The following is a 20,514-nucleotide window of genomic DNA, read 5'->3' as shown; positions in this document are numbered from 1 at the left end:
CAAGGCAGAGCAGAGTAAGCTGTATTTTGCAACATCCAGGAGATCTGTATCACTTGTGCATGATCCAAAAATCTTACCCCTCCTGTGCAACAGAACCCCACTAGTTCTTCCCCATCTAGGGCCTTCTGAACCTGTGGGAGCAGGATTTGTCACTTAGTGTATAAGAAACTGGTGGAATTCACTGCTGCGGGAAGTCATTGAGCCAAACATTGATGTTGAATTTTTTAAAAAAGAGCTGAATACTTTGATGACCATAAATAACATCTCTAGGTACATGAACCAAGATAAGGGCAATAAAACTTCAGACTTCAGGGGGCGAGTTGGTCTCCTGCAGGGGCAGATGGGAACTTTTCCACTCCTGTGAATGATTACTCAACCGAGGCCTGGTCTACACTAGAAAATTAGGTCAGTATAACAACTGAAAAATCCACACTCCTGAATGACAGTTAAACAGACCTAACCTCCAGTGTAGACAGAACAACACAATTTTCCCATCAACCTAACTACCACCACCTGGGGAGATGAAGTACCTACGCCAACAGCAGAAGCCCTCCCATTGGCTTCACTGAAGCACTACAGCTGTAGCATTTTAAGTGCAGACAACCACTAACTTATAGCACTGGACTTGATTCTGATTTCACATCACTTTTAGGCTGGTGAAACTCTGTGGATTTTGGTTAGGCTGTTCTTTATTTACAACAAAGTAAGTATGAGCAGAATCAGCCCCATTATGAAGGGTTTGTGCCTTCCTCTCAAGCATCAGGCATTGGCTACTGCTAGAGAGAAGATAGTGGACATGAGGGACCAGCAAATTCTGTATCTCTGTTGGTATCCATTCTAGCATATTGTCTAAATAATCAGGACACTTTTGTTGTCTTACCATAACCTTATTTTTTAAGAAAATGTAATCTTTAAAAATAGAGAGCATATTGACTGGAAGAAAATAGTGGCTAATCACCTGAAACTAAATGTTTAATCAGTGATGGAAAGAAGGAAAGTTACGAAAAGGCTGCATCTTGCCTAATAAATAAAATTGATTATTCTGCTGGAAACTGTTAATGAATCTTAAGTAATATTATTATTTTCTGAATATGAAAAGAGGAAGAATAATTACTTGTTTATGACTAATTACAGTGTAGTCTTCACTATATAAAGTTATACATGCCAAAGACTAAATAAACTTATGCTTTTGATGCTCCAAAATAAGACCACTCTGTGTGATTTATTTCATTTTATAGCTAGCTTCTACCAACTTTTCTTCTTCCAGATAATCTCTAGTGAGCTTTAAGAAAATTTGTCTCCCTTAGTAATTGTTGATAGGAACTTGCAGTAGTTAATTGTGCTTAAAATTAGGCGGAAACATATTAATTTGATAGTACTGAAATACTGGAGCTGTTTGCAGTGAAATGACTTTGATCCCTGCCCTTAATACTATGGGCCAAATTCTGCTGTCCATTAGAATGTAGCCGAGGGAATCATTTGGCACTGCATCTACACTCACATTTATATGCTGGGCTATTGATTCTACTTTGAAATGTTTGAGATCATTTCAGTTTGAACAGATGAACTAAGGAATATGCACAAAGGGTAGGATTTTCAGAAATGTCCACCACTGGCCTAATTGCTTGGCTAATGTCCAGTGGTAGAGTTCCCAATTGGAGCAGAGCTAGGCCAATACAGTGTGCTTTTGAAAATCCCACCCATGATCCCATTCAGCCTTAATGAGAAGTGTAATTTTCTCCCTTTGCATCTAAATGATGATAAATCAGGTGGTGACAGAGTAGCCCTTAGTTAGAAAAGAACCTTGAGTATTCCTGTTCGGCATGGCTCAGGGTAAGGGGCAGTGCAGAGCTACACTGTTCCAGGGGAAGCATGCCTGGCCTGCTACTATTCCCCTGGCTTCCCCCTCTATGCAAGTTTTGCTCCATCAGTTGGGGCAGAGGGGGTGAGAGCCAGGCTCCACTCCCATCATCCTTGCCAATCCCTTTCAGAGCACTGGGTGCTCTCTAGTGGAATATGGAGGAACCAATAGCTGCATTCGTCTGAGCTCAGGTCCTGCAATTCTGCTTGGTCCTTATGTAGGCCATGCAAGTGGGGCAAAACTCCTTGCACCCACGATTCTCCACTGTTTACCCACATAAAGGTCAGGAAGAACGTGATGCTATATGTGTTTAAGAAAAGAAAGGGGCCACTTTCTGCTCTTGGCCACTCTTGTTTCATTGAGTCTGATCCATTGCTGTCAATGGAAAGGATCCCATTGACCTTCCAGGGCATCAGATCAGGCCCACTGAGAGAAAAACACATCCTAGTTGTTTTCACTCCCCTAACACATTTGAGTTCCAGTAGGCTCCTCCCAATCCACAAGATACACTCTCACATTACAAGCAGAGCTGTCAAGCGATTAAAAAATTAATCACGATTAATCGCATGATTAATTGCACTGTTAAACAAGAATAGAATACCATGTATTTAAATATTTTTGGAAGTTTTCTACATTGTCAAATATATTGATTTCCATTAGAACACAGAATACAAAGTGTACAGTGCTCATTTTATAATTATTTTTGATTACAACCTAATACAAGTACTGTAGTGCAATCTCTTTATAATGAAAGTTGAACTTACAAATGTAGAATTATGTACAAAAAATAACTGCATTCAAAAATAAAACAATGTAAAACTTTAGAACCTACAAGTCCACTCAGTCCTACTTCAGCCAATCACTCAGACAAACAAATTTGGTTACAATTTGCAGGAGATAATGCTGCCCACATCTTGTTTACAATGTCACCTGAAAGTGAGAACAAGCTTTTGCATGGCACTGTTATAGCCAGCATTGCAAGATATTTACGTGCCAGATGTGCTAAAGATTCATATGTTCCTTCATGCTTCAACCACCATTCCAGAAGATATGTGTCCATGCTGATGATGGGTTCTGCTCAATAACGATCCAAAGCAGAGCGGACCAATGCATGTTCGTTTTCATCATCTGAGTCAGATGCCGTCAGCAGAAGGTTGATTTTCTTTTTTGGTGGTTTGGGTTCTGTAGTTTCCGGATCGGAGTGTTTCTCTCTTAAGACATCTGAAAGCATTCTCCACATCTCGTCCCTCTCAGATTTTGGAAGGCACTTCAGATTCTTAAACCTTGGGTTGAGTGCTGTATCTATCTTGTCAAATCTACTGTGAAAGTGTTCTTAAAATGAACATGTGCTGGGTCCTCGTCCAAGACTGCTGTAACATGAAAAACGTGGCAGAATGTGGGTAAAACAGAACAGGAAACATACAATTACCCCCCAAGGAGTTCACTTACAAATTTAATTAATGTATTTTTTTTTAACGAGGATCATCAGCATGGAAGCATGTCCTCTGGAATGGTGGCCGAAGCATGAAGGGTCAAATGAATGTTTAGCATATTTGGCATGTAAATACCTTGCAATGACGGCTACAAAAGTGCCATACGAAAGCCTGTTCTCACTTTCAGGTGACATTGTAAATAAGAAGCAGTCAGCAGTATCTCCTGTGACTGTAAACAAACTTTTTCATCTTAGCAATTGGCTGAACAAGAAGTAGGACTGAGTGGACTTGTAGGTGCTAAAGTTTTACGTTGTTTTGTTTTTGAGTGCAGTTTTATAACAAAAAAAATCTACATTTGTAAGTTACACTCTCATGATAAAAGAGATTGCACTACAGTACTTATATGAGGTGTACTGAAAAATAGTATTTCTTTTCATTTTTACAGTGCAAATATTTGTAATAAAAATAATAATATAAAGTGAACACTGTACACTTTGTATTCTGTGTTGTAATAGAAATCAATATATTTGAAAATGTAGAAAAACATCCAAAAATATTTACTAAATTTCAATTAGTATTCTTGTCAGGGTTCCCCCCCTACTCTGAACTCTGGGGTACAGATGTGGGGACCCGCATGAAAGACCCCCTAAATCTATATTTTACCAGCATAGAAAAATTTACAAGCTAAAACAAAAAATAACCTAATGCATTTCCTTGTCTTACTTACAATTTCTGTGATTTTAAATGAATTATTCCAGGTATATTTTCAAAAAGCGTTGTACCTGCTTGACTTCTCTCTCCATCCGAAGAGGAAAGAAACAAAAACAACAACAAACAACTCCTTCCCCCACAAATTTAAAAGTATCTTCTTTCCTCATTGGTCCTTCTGGTCAGGTGCCAACTAGGTTATTAAACTGCTTAACCCCTTACAGGTAAGGCAATTCAGTACAGCTGCCAAGGAGGGATTTTATGCTACTCTTTCCTCTATATTTATAACAATTCTATTGTTTAACAGTGAGATTAATTTTTTTAATTGCAGTTAATTTTTTGAGTTAATCACGTGAGTTAACTGTGATTAATTGCAAAAAGAAAAGCAGTACTTGTGGCACCTTAGAGACTAACAAATTTATCTGAGCATAAGCTTTCGTGAGCTACAGCTCACTTCATGCTCAAATACATTTGTTAGTCTCTAGGGTGCCACAAGTACTCCTTTTCTTTTTGCGAATACAGACTAACACGGCTGCTACTCTGAAACCTGTGATTAATCGACAGCCCTAATTACAAGCACTTATTTTTGCCAAGTGCAGCTATTTTAAATGTGGATCCAGCTAGTTTGATGATTAGAGTAAACATCTCAGCCATTTTATATTATACTTTAAGTTTGAGAGAGAAATGATGACAATACAAAGTAACAGATTTAATTAGGTTTTCAAAGGGTGATGTGTCTGTTACACTATGTTCATTATCATCTTAAAAAACCCCTCTTTAACGAGTCATTACCAATATACTAACATTTAATTAAATGCCAGTTAGCACTGGGACAGATTAAAATAAATGCATGTCCCTCAGGAGAAAAAAACAACCCTCTAGCAGAATGAGTGAACTAGGACTAAAAAGGGAAATCAAACCTCATTGGTCTCATGTTGCTGCCTATAAGGTCCTTGACAAGGAACATTTCAGAAAAGTGGGTAATTTTATAGTATCATAGAAGATTAGGGTTGGAAGAGACCTCAGGAGGTCACCTACTCCAACCCCTTGCTCAAAGCAGGACCAACCACAACTAAATCATCCCAGCCAGGGCTTTGTCAAGCCAGGCCTTAAAAACCTCTAAAGATGGTGTCATAAATATAAAGGGAAGGGTAACAACCTTTATATAAGCAGTAACATCAAATCCCCCCTGGCCAGAGGTACAGAATCACTTACCTGTAAGAGGTTAATCAGTTCCATTAACCTAGTTGGCACCTGACCAGAAGGACCAGTGGGGAAAGAAGATACTTTCAAATCTGAGGGGGCAGAGGAAGGTTTTGTTTGTGCTCTTTGTTTAGTTCCCTCTTGGGACAAAGAGAGAGACCAAGGAGGTAACCCAGCTCCTACTGAAATGATACCTCTAAAATTACAGGAATTGTAAGTAATAGCAAGGAAATGCGCTAGATTATCTTTTGTTTTATCTTGTGAATTCCCTTGCAGGTGGCAGCAATACCATCTAAGGACAAAGGAAGGAATTTGTGCCTTGGGGAAGTTTCAACCTAAGCTGGTGGAATATAAACTTAGGGGGTCTTTCATGCAGGTCCCCACATCTGTACCCCAGAGTTCAGAGTGGGGAGGGAACCCTGACATGGTGGCAGTGCGGTGGGATCATTTTGAACCAGAAGCACAGACCTCAGGATATTAAAAGGACATTTTTTTTTCTTTTGGGCTTGAAAACCAGGGAGGTTTTTTTTTGAAAGGACCCTTTTTTTTTTCTTTTAGCTGAGAGCGGGTAGAGGTTTTTTTCTTTGCCTGAGGGCAGAGTAGTTAAGTTCCTGCAAGGGAATTCACAAGATAAAACAAAAGACAATCTAACGCATTTCCTTGCTATTAGTTGCAAATTCTGTAATTTTAGATGTATCATTTCAATAGGAGCTGGGTTACCTGTCTGGTGTCTTTCTTTGTCCCAAGAGGGAACTAAACAAAGAGCACAAACAAAACCTTCCCCTGCCCCCTCAGATTTGAAAGTATCTTCTTTCCCCATTGGTCCTTCTGGTCAGGTGCCAACTTGGTTAATGGAACTGATTAACCGCTTACAAGTAAGTGATTCTGTACCTCTGGCCAGAAGGATTTTGATGTTCCTGCATACATAAAGGTTGTTACCCTTCCCTTTATATTTGTGACAGATGGAGATTCCACCACCTCCCTAAATAACCCATTCCAGTGCTTCACCACCCTCCCAGTGAAATAGTGTTTCCTAATATCCAACCTAGACCTCCCCCACTGCAACTTGAGACCATTGCTCCTTGTTCTGTCATCTGCCACCACTGAGAACAGCCAAGCTCCATCCTCTTTGGAATCCCCCCTCAGGTAGTTGAAGGCTGCTATCAAATCCCTCTTCACTCTTCTCTTCTGCAGACTAAACAAGCCTATTTCCCTCAGCCTCTCCTCATAAGTCATGTGCCCCAGCCCTCTGATCATTTTTGTTGCGCTCCACTGGACTATCTGCAATTTGTCCACATCCTTTCTGTCGTGGGGGCCCCAAAACTGGACACAGTACTCCAGATGTGGCCTCACCAGTGCCTAATAGAGGGGAATACAGTAACTCCTCACTTAAGGTCGTCCTAGTTAACGTTGTTTCAAACAACGTTGTTTGTTACGTTGCTGATCAATTAGAGAGCATGCTCATTTAAAGTTGTGCAATGCTCTCTTACAACGTTGTTGGCAGCCGTGTGCTTTGTTCACTGCTTGCAGAAAGAGCAGCCCATTGGAGCTAGCTGGTGGGGGCTTGGAACCAGGGTGGACTGGCAGCCCCACTATCCGCTGCCCCCTCCCCTAAGTTCCCTGTGCAGGGGCAGCCACCCAGCAGGCTATCAATTGCTGGCAGTTCAGCTGTCCCTCCCCCTATGGCCATGTGCTGGTCCTGCCCCTTGCCTTGGAGCTGCTTCCAGGAGCCTCCTGTTTGCTGTGCAGGGTGGGGAGAAGAGGGGTGCTAATGTCAGGGTGTCCCTTTCCCCCCTGCTCCTGCCCCCCACTTACCCCATCAGCAGAGGGGGGACATGACAGGGTTCAGGACGGAGGGAGCTTGCTGGCAGCAGCTGCTGTTTCAACTTGCTGATCTACTTAAAAGGGCAATGTACTTAGAGTGGGGTCAGCGTACTTAAAGGGGCAATGCGCATCTTTCTCTCACACACAGGATGTTTGTCTCTGTCTCTGTCTGCCATGCTGTCTCCCCTCCCTCCATGCGTGCTGTCTTGTAGAATGTGAGCTTACATTAACAAAGTGTTAACCCTTGAGGGCTCAGCTGAGTGCTAGTTCATCATTTAGCAGTAAGGGAAATATCCCACCCTCTTCCACCCTCTGACTTCATTACCTCAACCAAGCTTAACAATCAATTATGTGTACATAATTCAATTGTTTGTTTAAAACTTATAGTGTGTATATATATCTATATCTATAATACAGTGTTTTGTCTGCTGAAAAAAATTTCCCTGGAACCTAACCCCCCCCCATTTCCATTTATTCTTATGGGGAAATTGGATTTGCTTAACATCATTTCGCTTAAAGTCACATTTTTCAGGAATATAACTACAACGTTAAGGGAGGAGTTACTGTAATCACTTCCCTTGATCTGCTGGCAATGCTCCTACTAATACAGCCCAATATGCCGTTAGCCTTCTTGGCAACAAAGGCACACTGTTGACTTATATCCATCTTCTCATCCACTGTAACCCCCAGGTCCTTTTCTGCAGAACTGCTGCTTAGCAAGTTGGTCCCCAGCCTGTAGCGGTGCATGGGATTCTTCCGTCCTAAGTTGAGGACTCTGCACGTGTCCTTGTTGAACCTCATCAGATTTCTTTTGGCCCAATCCTCCAATTTCTCTAGGTCACCCTGGACCCTATCTCTACCCTCCAGCGTATCGACCTCTCCCCGCAGCTTAGTGTCATCTGTGAACTTGCTGAGGGTGCAATCCACGCCATCCTCCAGATCATTAATAAAGATGTTGAACAAAACCAGCCCCAAGACTGACCCCTGGGGCATTCCGCTTGATACTGGCTGCCAACTAGACATTGAGCCATTGATCACTACCCATTAAGCCAGCTTTCTATCCACCTTATAGTCCATTCATCCAATCCATACTTTTTTAACTTGCTGGCAAGAATATTATGGGAGACCGTATCAAAAGCTTTGCTAAATTCAAGATATATCACATCCACTGCTTTCCCCATATCCACAGAGCCAGTTATCTTATCATAGAAGGCAATCAGGTTGGTCAGGCATGACTTGCCCTTGGTGAATCCATGTTGACTATTCCTGATCAGCTTCCTCTCCTCCAAGTGCTTCAAAATGGTTTCTTTGAGGACCTGCTCAATGATTTTTCCAGGGACTGAGGTGAGGCTGACCAGTCTGTAGTTCCCCAGGTTCTCCTTCTTCCCTTTTTAAAATATGGGCACTATATTTGCCTTTTTCCAATCATCCAAGAACTCCCCTAATCACCACAAGTTTTCAAAGATAATGGCCAGTGGCTCTGCACTCACATCAGCCAATTTCCTCAGCACCCTCGGATGCATTAGATCTGGACCCATGGACTTGTGCATGTCCAGCTTTTCTGAGTAGTCCTTAACCTGTTCTTTCACCCCTGAGGTCTGCTCACCTCCTCCCCATACTGTGTTGCCCAGTACAGCAGTGTGGGAGCTGACCTTGTCTTTGAAGACCAAGGCAAAAAAAGCATTGAGTAAGAAGCATAAGAAAAAAAGCTTTTTCCACATCATCTGTCACTAGGTTGCCTCCCCATTCAGTAAACATTCCACACTTTCCCTGACCTTTTTCTTGTTGCTAACATACCTTTAGAAACCCTCCTTGTTACTCTTCACATCCCTTGCTAGTTGCAACTTCAGTTGTGTTTTGTTCAATCAATAGTCTATTTTGCCTTCAAGGCTCAGTCCAATATCCATTGAATTTTATCTGAGTTTTGCCATTGGCATCATTTAAGCAGGATCAGGCTGCAAGTGTATGTCTGACTTCCATTAACATCAATAAATAACATTCATCCATGAGCAAACATATTTCACCATCTCTATGGACCACTTAAGTTCCACTTAAGCCTTCAAAATAGTGGTGAACATCACCTAATGGAAATTATGCAAACATAAATACTGTAGAATATAACTCTGTGTAAACTGTAACACCCAATGGTCTCCTAGCAGCCTTAATTCAGAGTTTCTTTGCTTGAGGGGGCTAATATCTGACCTTTAATTTTATTTTATTCTATATTTCATATAACAATATATGTGAGTCAATAACAACGGTTTACTTTTTTACTAGAAAAAGTATATTCATTTTACTGCTAATTAAAGTCAGTTTAAATGGAAAGGAACCTGGAATTTTTTTTTACTACGATTCTCACCTCTCACCCCCGGCTCCCTTATTATAAATAAACAGCTGTGAAATGAACATAAAAACTAATGGCATTGAGTGTAATGAAACAACATTGAGTCTAATGAAGTAGAATTGCTATGTAAACAGGTGCTTTTGTCTCACTGGAATGTTTGTGTCTTTGCACGTCTCTTAACCAGGGATGCTGGAACCAAGGGGCCATGGCTCTCCCACTTTTTGAAACTGGACAGGCCTGGCCCATCCACTTTTTGCCATGGGCCCCACCCCTGCCCCTCCTCTTCCCCCCAAAGCCCCGCCCCTCAGCCAGGCCAGCAGATGGAGGTCAGCTGGGGAGCTATGTACCCTCCACCTCCCTGGGCTGGGGGGGCCCAAGAACAGTCCCCGGCCCATGTCCCCACCCCCTGGGCTCCCCTGACAGCATGTGGAGGGTCTGCAGCTCCCCACAACTGCCTGGGACGCTCTTAGGCAAGGCCCTGCCCCCCAGCCAGACCCGGGTTGTGGTAAGAGCCACAGACTCTCCACCTGCCCTGGTCAGGGGCCCAGGGTGTGGGGACAAGGGCAGGGGCTGCTCTCCGGCCCTTCCACCGTGTTCTGGCTTCCTGCTTAGCTGGGGGAGGGACCTTGGGGGCAGATGAGGGGCAGGGACGGGGCCACAGAGGGGATGGGGCCCCTGTCACTTTTGGGATGGCTCCACCGCCTCTGCTCTAAAGCACAATTTTTGTAACCTCTTTCTTAGAAAATGTCTATCTCCTTAGGATGGCCAATGGGGATCAAAAACAACATTGTCCTATATGTTTGGGGGAATGATATGAAAGTAATGGAAGGTTTGTTGTTCGAGACAAAATCACAAAAATGTACAGTGAGGGCCATCATTCTATCCTTAGCTCACCCTGTTGCATATCATTATCTGTAACAATGAGTCTTTTGGGGGACCTCTGACATTTCTAGGCATAATAGATGACAGATAAGTCAAGGATCAACGGAAAGTCTCTCTCTGGAATTTCCTTGATTTTTATGTTGGCTGCTTCTTCATATGCATGTTCATAAGTGCGTATATATAATAATTTTATTTTTTTACCATCTCTGACTAGACACCAACAATGGGACTACATTAGACCACTTCTGCTCAGAACCATTCCAAAAGATTTATTCTAGTTCCTTCATTGAGACCAAAACTGCATAGAAAAATAATGGAGACCTTTTCCAAGGTTTATTGAAGAACACACACTGTTGGGACACATTACTTACCTCATAGAGTAAAAGAGTTCAGAATTCCTCCAGTGACTCCCACTGTGCCTGGAAAAACAACTACTTTTGCATGCACCTTCTTCTGGCTTCTTGGGGCATAAATCAAACAAGCTTAAATTGCCTTAGACTCAGCTTCTGACCAGTATGTTGCTTTTGTCCTCCTATGCAGCGCCTTGAAAATTAGTCCTTGGTGTTCATGTGACATAGCTCCTTGTATATTATTGTTAATGGAAGTGTCACTGCTAGTCAGCTAGTTCTGAATCTGAAAATGTTTTCTGTTACTCCACTAAAATCACATTGGATTCTTTGGAACTCACTTGAAGTAGAAAAATGCCAAAAGAGTGCTAAGGCTTCTTGACTTAAGATATCTTTGTCAAGTAAGCGGTAGAAATGGAAAATTATTGTTAAAAATAAATCACTCAATAACTTCTTAGTCTGTGGTTCATCACCAGTGGTACCAGCTCCTGAGATTTTTTCATGAATCTCTTGATATTTGATGTTTTCCTTAAAGCCCCAGCTCCTGGAGTCATGTAATTACATGACAATATCAACTTCCATTTAAAAAAAAGTTTCTAACTTTCATATTTGAAGAGAAAAGCCAGAAACCCTAACCCAAGTGTAACACATAGCCTGAACCTAACATAAAGGCTCAAAAACAGGAAGGGAGAAACCCCCCATATTTATTATTTTAAAAAATCACATGATTTTAAAGCTAATCTCATGCTTTTTTTGAGGCCTGACTCATGTTTTCAAATGCTTGAGGTTGTCAGTACAGTGTCATCAGCACAGGCTGAAGTGGCTACATTGAATCCACATAGTCTGTGGTAAGGGCTCACTTTGTATGTATATTACTGACCCTACAGATTGACATTTCTTGTCTGCACATACTAGTACCAATATTTAAGAAGTCTGTAACCTGTAGATTTATTCACTAGTACAACAGAGATAGACTTAAAAAGGGAAAGTTTGGTTCTGGATGCAAATTTTGTTTCTTGAGACCATTTATTATGCATTTGTTACTTGAGAGCAACAACACTTTTAGCTCCATTTTATATTCTCTTCAATATCTTCATAAATGATCTGGAGGATGGTGTGGATTGCACCCTCAGCAGGTTTGCAGATGACACTAAACTGGGAGGAGAGGTAGATATGCTGGAGGGTAGGGATAGAATACAGAGGGCCCTAGACAAATTAGAGGATTGGGCCAAAAGAAATCTGATGAGGTTCAACAAGGACAAGTGCAGAGTCCTGCACTTAGGACGGAAAAATCCCATGCACCGCTACAGACTAGGGACTGAATGGCTAGGCAGCAGTTCTGCAGAAAAGGATCTAGGGGTTACAGTGGATGAGAAGCTGGATATGAGTCAACAGTGTGCCCTTGTTGCCAAGAAGGCCAATGGCATTTTGGGATGTATAAATAGGGGCATTGCCAGCAGATCGAGGGACGTGATCGTTCCCCTCTATTGGACATTGGTGAGGCCTCATCTGGAGTACTGTGTCCAGTTTTGGGCCCCACACTACAAGAAGGATGTGGAAAAATTGGAAAGAGTCCAGCGGAGGGCAACAAAAATGATTAGGGGACTGGAACACATGACTTATGAGGAGATGCTGAGGGAACTGGGATTGTTTAGTCTGCGGAAGAGAAGAATGAGGGGGGATTTGATAGCTGCTTTCAACTACCTGAAAGGGGGTTCCAAAGAGGATGGATCTAGACTGTTCTCAGTGGTAGCTGATGACAGAACAAGGAGTAATGGTCTCAAGTTGCAGTGGGGGAGGTTTAGGTTGGATATTAGGAAAAACTTTTTCACTCGGAGTGTGGTGAAACACTGGAATGTGTTACCTAGGGAGGTGGTGGAATCTCCTTCCTTAGAAGTTTTTAAGGTCAGGCTTGACAAAGCCCTGTCTGGGATGATTTAGTTGGGGATTGGTCCTGCTTTGAGCAGGGGGTTGGACTAGATGACCTCCTGAGGTCCATTCCAACCCTGATATTCTATGATTCTGCAAAATAATACTATCTACAGGTGTCATAATGGGGGGCGGGGGTGGTGGTGGTGGGATAAAGGTTGGTACTTTCCTGAACCCTGAAGACTTGTTGCACCAAAATGAGATTTCTTACAGTAGATTACTTAGATCTCTGTAAGGTGGTTTCTCTATTTTTTCTTGGTTGCTGTGATCAGCAGTGAAATAGTTACGAAAACTGACATTCAAATTGAGCATTATTAGGCTTAACAGTTAATATCCAATTGAGAGGAACAGGTCAGGTCACACCTCTCAGGGCTATTGTTTCAGGCTGTCTCTACCCTGAGATCCTGGGCTGGGCTGCCTTAGCTAATGTACCACAAGGCAATCCTGGAGCCAGTGTAGTCAACCATGGCAGGGCCTTCCAAGGGGAGGAGGATAGTCCAGTGGTATGGTCAGTATTGTGGCTTTCCACTCTTTCACTCCTACTTTCCTGCATACAGCATAATAGATGAGGCTTGGACATCTGTATGACCAACTGCTACTGTCTCTAGCAACATAGCCTTTTTGTGGGTGCTGCATACAGCACAGTTACTTTCTGTGGTTTCTCCTATATGCGTGTTTATAAAGGCTGGGGACTTTTACTTGGATCTTAAAATGCATTAATCAACACCACAGGTATTTATGTCAACTATAATTAAGAAATATGCTTTGATTAGCAGGGCATTCTATTCCTTTCCCATGGATTATTGAGTCTGTAATCAGAAATGTAGGAGAATTGCAAGCTAGTCCAAGTAGCTAATATTGAAAAACTTAAAGTAATGTGACAAACCCAAACTTTATGTGATGTTAGTTATGAGGACTGAAATTTCTGACACCTAATTTCCATTACAAAGATGGTAACAAGAATGAGAAATGCCATGAGAAGAATTTATTTATGTTCAGTCTTTTGGGCAATAATCATCCAGCCCTTCTCAGTGTGGATTCCTCTTTTCCTGAATACCTTTGCAAGAGGTATGATTTTGGGGTGGCACAGGTGCCAGAAACAGGGGAAGCAAGGGAGCCATCCCCCCACTTTTTAACAGAATTCATGTCCCCCACAGATATTTTTTCCCCTGGCAGAATAATAGATTCTGATGGGGAGGCGCTGCAGTTACACCTTTTGCCTACCAGTGACAGTGATGCCAGAAGAGCGGGGAGATAGCTCACCACTGGAACAGCCAGCCGCGGAGATGGAGGGGGACTTTGGCCTTGCCCCCCTGCCCACTTCTACAAAGGTTCTGGTGCCTTTGTGGTGTGGTTATTCTTTTTATATTTTAATAAATAAAAGTAATAAATCATGATTTGTTTAATCATGAGTGTTTATGAACTGAAAGGTCAGGTGAGGAGAATATGAATATAGGTGAGGAGATTGTCATCAAAGGCCATCTCCTACTGGAAGAAACACAGCACTTTAAATAAGCATAAAATCAGCTGAATTGGCTTTTAGCCCAAATTAAAACAGAAAAGAGTTAATGTCTAACTTCCACTGATTCTGGAACTGAGAGTTTAAAATTGTCTCAAAGAAAATCTGGGGAGGGAGGCAAAATCCAAGACTTTCCATAGATGCATTGCATCAGGGATCGTCATATGCTTTTTTTTTTTTTTTTTTTAAAGGACTAAGGGCACAGATGGTACTGATCAGCTGATACATAATAATATAAGGTTATGGATCATATCAGATCAAGACACTGATTCAGCAAAGCATTTAAGATCAGGCTGTAAATTAAGGATATGCTTAAATCCAATTGAAGTCAATGAGACTTAAGCGTGTGCTTAAGTGCTCTGCTGTGTCATGTTTTAAACAAGTCCATTGTTCACATTCAAATTGGAATTTTAGTAATTAAATGTCAACCTTTTATTAAATGTCTTAGTAAAAGATTGCCTATCTAATAATGTACCAGAAACCTGTAAGTCACTGAATTCTGTTAGATACAACTTTCTTACAGCAAGCCTCCCAAGTAATGACACCAATGTAGGTGGGCATTGGTATGTTATTCTTCAGTCTGATTTTCTAATGGTACATTGTAGGAAGTTGAAGGGAGACATTTTGATCAGTATGATAAAAGGATACTAGAGTAGGAAAGACAGTCTAGAGGACTGGGATTCAGGATGCCTGAGTTCAATTCCTGGGTCACCCACAGACTCCCGCTGTGTGATCTTGAGGAAATCACTTAATCTTCTCTGTGCCTCAGTTCCCCCTCTGTAAAATGGGGAGAATAATCCCCCTCCTGCCCTACAGGGATGTTGTGAGGATATAATTTATTAATGATTTTGAGGTGCTCAGATACTAAGGTGATGACAGTCATATAAGTACCTAGAGATATAAGCTGTTACACTAGAGAACAAATATCATACTTATTGGGAACCTTGCTGGCACAAAACTTAAATATGCACTCCATGTACCTGTGGGGTCTGTGGCACACCAGGGGGAAAGGCAGGTGATGTTTACACTGCCAGCTTGCCCATGAATTCCATCAGCCAACTTTCATATGTAGCCAAGGCTCCATGGGAATCCCCCTTTTCTCTTCTGGTCTCAGCACATAGTCCATTTACCACAGTAGCTGTTTTTAAAAACATCTTGTTTAATACAAGTCCTATTGAATATTGGATAAAAATGGATTACATTACACAGTGACGGTGATCCACTATGGGAATAAATTATGAAGGGGAGTGATGGATTCTCCATCTCCGGTTATTATCGAATCAGGACTGGATGCCTTTCTGGAAGATATGCTTTTGTTCAACACAAGTTATTGGGCTCCATACAGGGATGACTGGATGAAATTCTGTGGTCTGTGTTATACAGAAGATCAGGCTTGATGATCTAATAGTCCCATCTGGCGTTAAACTCTATGGATCTACTACCATACAATGGATAGTTGTACTAGCTGCGCTTTCAGTGGCAGAGAATAGAATTAATGACCAAATGTGGTGAAACTCAACTTTAAAACTGATGAACTTGGAATCAAAAGTAAACTGTACTGTGATGAAAGTGTTCTAGGAAAAGTGTTTGCATTCCTGCTTTAGTTCCCTAAGGGGAAAATGCCAATTTATGGCTAATCAAATGGGCCCATGAATAGCTGAAGGTTAGTGATTAGCAGGTGTGATTATTTGGTGCTCAATATCTTATTATTACCAAGTATGATTTTTTTAAGTATTCAGGATGGAAGTGTAGTGTACTTCTAAATATTATTGCTGCCTTTCTTAAGGAAATAAATGTAATAGTATTAGATCACTGTGACCTTCTGCAATAGAAAAAGAAATGGTATTTAATATTTTTATAGCTCCTTAACAAAGCCTTTTTCCCCCCTGGGATGATATGAACACTTAGCCAGCCCTCCTATAGTATAGGGCCAAGCTCTTCTTATTTTGTTACCACAAGAAAGATTTACAATATACTATAGTAAATCATACAATCAATCTTCAAGCTAATCATTCTCTGTTGGAAACTATTGACTACAAAAAGCTCTGAAATTCCCTCACTTGCTGGAGAGCACAAAGGCACAGCCAAAAAAAAAAAAAAAAAAAAAGGGAGGGGGAGAGGGAGGGGATTTCTTTTTTTAAAGATCTGAGTATTTCAGTTTAAAAGTGTAAAGACTGGCAGAAAGTCAATAATAGTTTTTCTTTTTCACCTCTGTGTCCCTGGTTCTCCTTTCATTAAGTCACACCTCAAGCAACTGGAGTCAATGGGCCAGATTCTCAGTTGGTGTAATGTGGTGAAGTTCCATTTAAATTAGTGAAATTGTGGTGATTTACACAAGCCAAGGATCTGGATCAATGACTTCAGTTCTGATTTATACCAGGTGTCAAGGTTCCTTCCCCACTCTGAACTCTAGGGTACAGATGTGGGGACCTGCATGAAAGACCCCCTAAGCTTATTCTTACCAGCTTAGGTTAAAAACTTCCCCAAGATACAACTTTGAACCGTATGCTGCCACCACCAAGCATTTTAAACACAGAACAGGGAAAGAGCCCACTTGGAGATGTCTTCCCCCAAAATATCCCCCCAAGCACTACACCCCCTTTCCTGGGGAAGGCTTGATAAAAATCCTCACCAATTTGCATAGGTGAACACAGACCCAAACCCTTGGATCTTAAGAACAATGAAAAAGCAATCAGGTTCTTAAAAGAAGAATTTTAATTAAAGAAAAGGTAAAATAATCACCTCTGTAAAATCAGGATGGTAAATACCTTACAGGGTAATCAGATTCAAAACATAGAGAATCCCTCTCGCCAAAACCTTCAGTTACAAAACGACACAAAACCAGGAATATACATTCCATCCAGCACAGCTTATTTTACCAGCCATTAAACAAAAGGAAATCTAACGCATTTTCTATCTAGATTACCTATTAACTTAACAGGAGTTGTAAGGCTGCATTCCTGATCTGTTCCCGACAAAAACATCACACAGACAGACAAATCCTTTGTTTTCCCCCCTCCAGCTTTGAAAGTATCTTGTCCCCTCATTGGTCATTTTGGGTAAAGTGCCAGTGAGGTTACCTTAGCTTCTTAACCCTTTACAGGTTAAAGGATTTTGCCTCTGGCCAGGAGGGATTTTATAGCATTCTATACAGAAAGGTGGCTACCCTTCCCTTTATATTTATGACACCAGGGCAAGAGGATAGTCAGGCCCATAATCTATGGATGTAGAGTGAAATTCATCCTTGTGCAGAGGGCCAAAACAAGGCCTTGTCACCCAAAATAGGACTTAAATGGCACACAAATCTTGTGCTTGTCATCTCACAGGGGTGAATTTTCCCATATTGTGTTATATAAATACTATGTCAACGAGACAGATATATTGAAATTTCATAAAGTCTTTTAGGTCCTAGAAGCAAAAATGATAAAAATACTTTAATGTTCAATGTGCTTTATATTAAATAACCAGTATATTTTGATTTCTTATATAAAGCTAAATTCAAAAAATAAATGCTCGATCTACTGGACATGCAAATTACCACTGGGTTTTACCATACAATAATCCTCCTGCAAATGATGCCTATATGAAAGGAAGACAACTTCCATTTAACTATAAATATGCCAGATTATTTTCATTTCTCATTGTGGGCTATCTGATTCTTAAGAATTCTGCAACATATATAGTATGAATAGAAGTTCAAGAATCCTTTTTGATATCCATTGGTAGCTAAAATGTGCTGCAGATGTGCATAGCCAATCAATATTAAAGTGAAACATCAGGCTTATGGCATAAAACCATTTGTGACTTGCTCATGTATTTACATGTTCTCAAGTGTTATCATGAAGCAGAGTATGGAGCAGAGTATATTACTGATTTACCCTTTCCCCCCAAGATTTGTGGAAAGCACACTTTGGTTGCTAAAGTTCTAAGGCCTCCAATAGGCCAAATTGTCTCCATGGAGATTCTGTGTGCTCCCTTGGAACCCTATTTTTGTATATTCTTGAATTTGGGAAAATTTTGGATCTTTAACTGAACTTTGTAGTGTTCCACATCATCTTGAACATGCTTACCTAGTAGTTTACAAAAGCTTTTATATTGAAAGTGTCATCATGTTTGCTGTTGCTATTTGGCATGTCAGTACTCTTGTATTATAAACTGGAATTAGCAGTAGGCCATTTCAGCAGGGAGCTGGGAGGAAGACAAAACAAGTAAAAAGGATTGGGTTGCATGGCCTGGAAAGAAGCAAAGAAATTGCTTTTACACTATGATTGGTGGGATCCTCTGGCTTTCCCCATCCTCTCCTGCCCTATATATTTCATTTGCTTTCAAAAATGTAGCAGCTTACGGTTCTGTTTAACTCCCATTAAATTAAATTGAATGAAGATTCCAATGACTTCAACTGGAGCTGGATTGGGCCCTTAATTGGGAGAAAAATATTGCTCCCAATTGAGATTGTTGACACAAAGTGAAAGCATGGAACTGATCAGTGAGTGAAAAGAGTTCTGAGGAATGGGAAATTGTTGCAGCCCTATCTAGGCTGGGGGAGAAATGCTGAACAGGGAAAGAAGATGGAGGAACTGGAAAACCAGTGTCTTTAAAAAGCGATCTATTTAGAGACCCATTTGTAATGTTAAAATGTTGCTATTTATTTTAAGTGTATTTTGTAGTTTGTCTTTTACAATACTCAGAGAACATTGCAAAGCCATGTAACATCTTCACAGGAGGAGGTGTAATAGCCTATTTCATCATTAACCTCAAAACAGGCATTACAACCAGAACTACCAAAGGAGAGTGCAGTTTTTAGATCAGCATTGGTTTCAGAAATATCTATCAGTGAAGCACAGTCTCGGTCCACTGTTATCTAGAATGGAGGTGGGGAAGGATTCTCAATAGTATTTTATATAATACAGTCAGCAATTCCTGACTCAGCCTGCTTCTCATAATTACTGGCTACTTTCCCCATCCACCCCAAATGCTGGAGAGAAAGGATCTAGTAGAAAGGATCTAGCCAGTAGAAAGCTCCACAATGCCAAGAGAACAGGACAAGAAGGGAACATCCTGAGGGCAGGGATCAGGCTGATGAAAGCCCCTCAGGTTTTGTGTGAGCAGACAGCTAGACTGAGAAGCAGCATTTTGCCAGCAGGGAACTGGTAGTAGTAGCAGCAGCACCAGAAGCATACAGTCCAGGAGCTTGCAAACAGGGGCATGGGACAACCGCACAGGAAGAAGATAGCACAGACAAGCTACAACATGGTGATAAGCTATAGAACTGAACTCTGGCCAAGTTCCTGTACCAGACTGGTTCCCCATTGCCTTTGAGAGAGGCGTGGTCTAGATGGCACTAGGTCTACAAGTCCCATGAGGCCGTTACCTACCTCCAGGGTTAGGTTCTGTTGGGTTTATCTTTAGTTGAGGTCATTGTGTATGTACTCTCTATTCACACTCTTTAAAAAAATCCTCTGTTATTCATGTGAAATGTGTAAATATTAATGCAGACCTGGGGAGGACTAGAGTCTGTAGATTCTTGGGCTTAAAGCACCTTCAGCACCTGCCTGTGAGCTTGTGGTAAACAGAGTGTATTACCAAACATCTAGATGGACCTGGTATACCACAGCACTTTCAGCATCACTCACAGTGGGGTGGATTACACTGGTGTGGAAATAGGATCCCATTATATTTCTAGGTTTCAGAGTAACAGCCGTGTTAGTCTGTATTCGCAAAAAGAAAAGGAGTACTTGTGGCACCTTAGAGACTAACCAATTTATTAAATTGGTTAGTCTCTAAGGTGCCACAAGTACTCCTTTTCTTTTTTCATTATATTTCTAGTGATGTGAGGAAGATGCCAATTGGCTGGTGGTAGTAGGGGTGCAGGTCACCCACATGTGAGAGTTTTGGTAGCGATAAGGTGCCAGAAGGCTATTAGGTGGGTGGAAGCGTGTTACCCTGATTATCCAAGTGTTTCTTTGAGCCCTGAAGAGGGAGAAGTTTCTGGGAAGTTGTAAGGGTATTGGGGTCACCTGTTGGTGGGAGCTGTGTGGGAGTTGCTGCTTTGGAGTGCTTATTGGGATCCACTACAGGGTGGAACCTCTGGAATCTAGCAGCGGAGGCACCTTTAAAAGCTTATTGCTGATTTGTGTTACACTTTATCATTTCCAAGCAGTGTATTAGAAAAAAAGTTTGGTGATCACAGCACTCCAGTGACCGCACAGGGGATGACGAAGACAGCTAGATAAATAGACATACTTGCTAATCAAACACAAAAATCCCCAAGTCCTTTTTGTTTCTGGCATGAAATATTTTTAAGATAAAAAGGTAAAGTCACTGTACCCCTATAGAACCACAGACATGAGAGAGGAGATCCATTCATATTAATAACAGAAAAATATCATATTTTAATATTTTAAATACCTATTTTCTAATCTTAAAACACTTCTGACTGCACAGTGGTGCTGATTAATGTACAC

The sequence above is a fragment of the Natator depressus genome, chromosome 3 (assembly GCF_965152275.1).
Source record: "Natator depressus isolate rNatDep1 chromosome 3, rNatDep2.hap1, whole genome shotgun sequence".
Lineage (NCBI taxonomy): Eukaryota > Metazoa > Chordata > Testudines > Cheloniidae > Natator > Natator depressus.
Note: the sequence above shows the minus strand (reverse complement) of the source record.